Source organism: Microtus ochrogaster (assembly GCF_000317375.1).
Source record: "Microtus ochrogaster isolate Prairie Vole_2 chromosome 14 unlocalized genomic scaffold, MicOch1.0 chr14_random_1, whole genome shotgun sequence".
NCBI classification, from domain to species: domain Eukaryota; kingdom Metazoa; phylum Chordata; class Mammalia; order Rodentia; family Cricetidae; genus Microtus; species Microtus ochrogaster.
The window spans coordinates 34,357,370-34,363,615 of NW_004949096.1; the positions used below are offsets into that span (position 1 = coordinate 34,357,370).

A 6,246-nucleotide genomic window follows, 5' to 3' on the forward strand; every position below is an offset into this window, starting at 1 on the left:
AAAAAAAAGAAATTTAAATCTTTTCAGAAAGAAATTGAAGAAGACACCAGAAAGTGGAAAGATCTCCTATGCTCTTGGGTAGGCAGAATTAATATAGTAAAAATGGCAATCTTACCAAAAGCAATCTACATATTCAGTGCAATGTTCCATCAAAATCCCAGCAACGTTCTTCACAGACCTCAAAAGAACCATATTCAACTTCATATGGAAAAGCAAACCCCCCCAACCCCCCCCCCAAAAAAAACCCCAGGATAGCTAAAACAATCCTGTACAATAAAAGAACTTCTGGAGGAATCATAAATCCCTGACTTCAAACTCTAGTTCAGTGCTACAGTACTGAAAACAGTCTGGTATTGGCATAAAAACAGACAGGAGGACCAATGCAACCAAATCGAAGACCCAAATATCAATCCACACACCTATGTACCCCTGATTTTTGACAAAGAACCAAAAAATATAAAATGGAAAAAAGAAAGCATATTCAACAAATGGTGCTGGCATAACTGGATGTCAACATGTAGAAGAATGAAAATAGATCCATATCTATCACCACACACAAAACTCAAGTCCAAATGGATTAAGGACCTCAACATAAAGCCAACCACACTGAACCTTAGAGAAGAGAAAGTGGGATGTACACTTGAATGCATTGGCACAGGAGATCACTTCGTAAGTATAACCTCAGTAGCACAGACACTGAGAGAAACAACTAATTAATGGAAACTTTGAAAACTGAGAAGCTTCTTTCTATAAAGCAAAGGACATGGTCAATAAGACAAAATGGCAGCCTACAGAGTGGGAAAAGATTTTCACCAACCCCACATTGGATAGAGGGCTGATCTCCAAAATATACAAAGAACTGAAGAAATTGGTCATCAAAAGAGCATATAATCCAATAAAAACATGGTATACACACCTAAACAGAGAACTCTCAACAGAGGAATCTAAAATGGCTGAAAACACTGAAGGAAATGCTCAACATCCTTAGTCATCAGAGAAATGCAAATTAAAACAACTCTGAGATTCCATCTTACACCTGTAAGAATGGCCAAGATCAAAACCACTGATGACAACTTATGCTGGAGAGGATGTGGGGTAAAAGGAACACTCCTCCATTGCTGGTGGGAATGCAAACTGGTACAGCCCATTTGGATATCAGTGTGGTGATATCTCAGAATATAAGGAAACAACCTGCTTCAAGACCCAGCAATACCGCTTGCTGTTGGGCATATACCCAAAGGATGCTCAATTATACCACAAGGACATGTGATCAACTATGTTCATAGCAGCATTGTTTGTCATAGGCAGAACCTGGAAACAACCTAACTTTCCCTCTACCGAAGAATGGATAAGGAAAATGTGGTACATTTACACAATGGAGTACTACAAAACAGAAAAAAAAAACAATGCTATCTTGAAATTTGTGGGCAAATGGATGGATCTAAAATTATCATATTGAATGAGGTAACCCAAACCCAGAAAGACAAATATCATATGTATTTACTCAGGCTTATTAAATACCTGTCTAGTCTTCATGGTCAACTTTAAATATGGTGGATTACTCTGGTGGATTTTTCCAATGCTGAGCCAGCTTTGCTTTTTCTGCATAAGCTTTAATTATACTGTCTGGTGCCACCTAGCAGTATTTTGGTCAATGATGACTCATGTATAGGATGTATAGAATGGTGGCCCCGTGAGGGTATATGGGGACAAGAAACTACTGCTGCTTATAAGATTTGCATTTTAAGCAAAAATTACTACAAAAGAGTCAAAAGTTTTAAAAATTAAAATGTTTATAAATAGAATAAGTTCTAGTAAGGCAATGTTAGTTCATCTAAGAAAGAACTTTTTTTTTGTTTTTTTGTTTTTTTTTTTTTTTTTTTTTTTTCGAGACAGGGTTTCTCTGTGGTTTTGGAGCCTGTCCTGGAACTAGCTCTTGTAGACCAGGCTGGTCTCGAACTCACAGAGATCCGCCTGCCTCTGCCTCCTGAGTGCTGGGATTAAAGGCGTGCACCACCACCGCCCGGCTAACAAAGAACTTTTGAGACCAATTTGATGTCATTTGTGTGTGTGTTTATAAAACCCAGAGTCATGTGCAGTTATAGTCTTGGCCTTTACACTCGTTCACTCGCCACAGCTCTCAATGCATATCCCCTTGTGTTACACTCCCTAACTCAGTGTGCTAGCTCGATTGTTTACACTTATGTGTATTGAACTCTTTATGTTTGAATAGGTTCGGGTACACAAATATTATCACTGTGTTACAGTCAGCTGTAGTGTTCATCATTGGCATAGTCACTGTTGTGTTGCTGTGAAGAGACTCCATGCCCAAGGCAACTTGTATAAAGGAAAGTATTTAACTGCAGCCTTGCTTATGTTTCAGAGGGCTAATCTATTATCTTTATGGGCAGGAACATGGGGACACACAAGCAGGGAAGGGGGGGAGAGAAAGACAGGACCTAGCATGGGATTTTGACACCTCAAAGCCACCCCTAGTGACACACCTCCTCCAAGGTCACATATTCTAACAAGGCCATACCTCCTAATCCTTTCAGACAGTTCGTCAACTGGGGACTAAACATGCAAAGTATGAAACTGTGGGGGCCATTTTCATTCAAACCACAAATATGTATGTGTTTAGTAGGCTAAACATTCTACTTCTGTGTAAATACTTTATATTCTATATTATTTGTACAATGACAAAATTGGCTAATGATTTTTTACACTATATCCCTGTTATTAAATGGTAACGATTATATTATGTATTTGATTTGCAAATTACAGGAAATAGAGTTGTCACATGTGGTCCTTCTGTTTCTAAATATCTTAGTTATTGTGAGTAACTTTGCAGTGAACATGGGGATAGTAGATGTTTCTCTCAGATACTGACTTCATTTCCCTTGGGTGTGTATACCAAGCAGAAGGATTTCTAGAGCATATGCTGGTTCTGATTTTAATTCTTTGGAGAAACACCATATTATTTTCCATAATGGTTGAGCCAAATAGCATTCCTACCAACAGTACAGAAGTGTTCATTTTCTCAAGACTCTGCCAACACTTATTTTACTCATGCCATATGCCATTACTGTAAGATTCTTACTTCTCGGAGGCATTCTCTTATCCTGTGTATGTGTGTGTGCATCGGGATTTATGTGTTTGGTGTTATTTTGCTTTTTTTTTTTTTTGCAGCTCTATTCTTCTTGGATGTCATAGAGGTGAATGTGTAGTGTAGAAAATAATTCCTCAGCCCAGGAGCTCTCCATATTTTTGAGTGGGATATTAATGGGAGAGCAACCGCAGGTGTTTGCTATTACTATCATACAATGCCTAATAGCATAGCATACTCAGATTTTAATTAATGTGGCTAGGAGATACTTGAAAGCAGTCCTGCAAAGGAATTTTAAAGCTGTAAGTGCATATATTAAAGTCAGAGAAGGGCCAGTGAGATGTTTTAGTGGGAAAAATGAAGTACTATCAAACCTGAAAGCCTGAGGTCAATCTCCCATGTGTTGGAGGGTGAGAACTGGCTCCCACTACCTGTGGAACACAGGTAGTACTCATGGTATGGTATGTGGACACACACACACAAGGGTGTGTGTGTGTGTAAATAAATAAATAAAATAGAAAAGAGTCTGATCTCAAAAAGTTAACTTAATTTCCTCTAGGGCCTTGGAAGAATAAGAACAAGCCAAATCAAAACTCAGTAGATTGAAAGAAATAGTTAGGATCAATGCAGAAATTAATGGAATGGAAATTTAAAAACACAATGAATTAATGAAATGAAGAGTTCTTTGCAAAGGTGGACAAGACCAATTAACTGTTAGCCAAACTAGCCGAAAGAAAGAGAGCAAAGACCAAAATGAATGAAGTAAGAGATGAAAGGGAGACATTTAATAGACACCTATGAAATTCAGTAAATTATTGTAACATACTTTAGAGCTCTTACAGTCTATGATATTGAAACATATGAAAGCAGTGAATGAATTCTAGATGCATATAAGCTAAACAAATTAAAAGTATAAAATCAACAGCTTGTAGAGAACAAACAGTGAGATTCAAGCAGCAGCTAAAAGCAAAACAAACCCAGAAAAACCTCAATTAAGCAAAAACATTTTCAGTTTAATTAAAGCCCAAGTTTTGGTAAGGCCTGTTGCTGAAGAGACTACACGCTTTGGTCATAAGACATGAAGACATAACATTAATTCTGACCAAGAAACTTATCCCCTGTTGACTAACCTTCATCGTAGTAGGAGCTAATGTAGGGTAAAGGGGGCAGCCAAAAAACTCACTCTGGCTCTGAACTCAGAACCAGTGAAAGAAACACACCCTGGATCTAAGACCTGAGCCAGTGAAAGAAACACTTTATCCCCAAACTCAGAACCAAAGAAATATGCCCTGACCCTGAAACCAGTGCCAAAGAAACACACTTTGTCCCTGTAATCAGAGTTAGTATGTGCCCTAGCCCTGGAATTAGAGCCAATAGGCTAAAAAGGACCATGAAAGAAACATAGTTTGTCCCTTAAATCAGAGCCATCTCTGCCCCTGGCCAACTAAACTAACCAGTCCCTGAGCAGGGAAAACTAACCAATCCTGGAGCAGAAAAACTTCTCCCTGGGAAAACTCTGACCCTAAGAAGCCTTGTATAAGCCCCTCTGCCTGTTCAGTTGTGGGCAGTCCTTTACCACCCTGGCAGAGGCCGCCCCTCTTCTGGACTCCTCCTTTCCAAATAAAACGCTTTCTCAAAAGAGTCTTGAGTGAAGATCATCATTCGCCAGTGCGGACTAGAAAGAAAATCTGGCTGGGATGTCCCTCAGGGGACTGAGCAGAACAACCTTGCCGAGACGTTCATCTGGTTCATAAGAGCCAGATGTTGGGGAGAACGAGTGAAATGGTATTTCCTGGTACGACAGGGCTGCTACACTCTGGAGCACACAGCAGCTGCACTTGCTGGCTTCCGGCGAAGTCAACATCCTAGCATGGACTCGAGAGAAGCTATGGATAGCTGATGGTTTCCTGGGGAAGAAAAGCCTTTTTTTTTTTTTTTTAAGAATATGGCCCTTGATAGGTTGACTATCCATGGGTGGCCCCACACCAATGAATAAATGCGAAGCACAAACTGGGTTATTAAAAAAACAGGACATAAAATTGGCTGGGATTGGGGACGTGGAGGTAGATCTGGGAGAAATTTTGGAGATATGTGGGGACGTGAATATGATCAAAATACATTTTATGAAATTCTCAAGAAATTAATAAAAATATCATTAGCAGTTCCAGCCTACAAGTTTTTGCCGCTGAACTCTACCAGACCTTTAAAGGAGAGCCAGTATGGATGCTTCATAAACTATTCCAGAGAATAGAAAATGATGGAAGAAGACACCCGCAGTGGTGGGGAAGGCGTGTGTAGAGTAGAGGCGGGAGGAGAGGATGCTAGGCTTTCGGAGTAATTCAGAGAAGCAGTGGCTTTTTAACAGGAAGCTGCTATTTTCTTCTTCCAGTTAATCTGGTGGTAGTAATGAGGTGATACTTCACATCTGTGCAAATAGTCTTGTTTTCATTAAACCCTCACTCGCTCAGCAGCCATCTAGGAAACCATTATCATGGAACTTAACCATGCATGCTTTAAAATTTCCATTATTTCTTTTATATTGGATAATTGGCTTTATACTTTATTCATTATTAGAGTGTGTGTGTGAGAGAGAGACAGAGAGAGGGGGGGGGAGAGATGCATGTGTGGCATGCATCTCTATAGCACACGTGTGGAAGTCGGAGGACAGCTTTGTAGAACCAATTCTGTCTTTCTTTATGTGGGTTCTAGGGATGCAGTTGTTAGGGTTATATGACAGGTACCTATCCACTGAGCCTTCCCACTGGGCCTGACAGGGTTACATGATAACTACCTATCCACTGAGCCTTCCCACCAGGCCTGACAGGATTACATGACAATTACCTATCCATTGAGCCTTCCTGCTGGGCCTGACAGGATTAAATGACAAAAACTTATCCACTGAGCCATCTCACTGGGCCTGACAGGAATATATGACAACTACCTATCTACTGAGCCTTCCGGCTGGGCTGCCTGACAGGATTATATGACAAAAACCTATCCACTGAGCCTTCCCACTGGGCCTGACAGGATTATATGACAAGAACTCATCCACTGAGCCTTCCCACTGGGCCTGACAGGAATATATGACAACTACCTATCCACTGAGCCTTCCCACTGGGCCTGACAGGATTATATGACAA

General features: G+C 40.2%; 1 protein-coding gene across 4 annotated transcripts in view; it reads left to right on the forward strand.

The window, feature by feature from the left end:
- Nucleotides 1–6,246, forward strand: part of Galk2 (galactokinase 2) — a 130,726-nt gene that overhangs the window by 23,738 nt on the left and 100,742 nt on the right. The gene's annotated exons all lie outside the window — the stretch shown is intronic.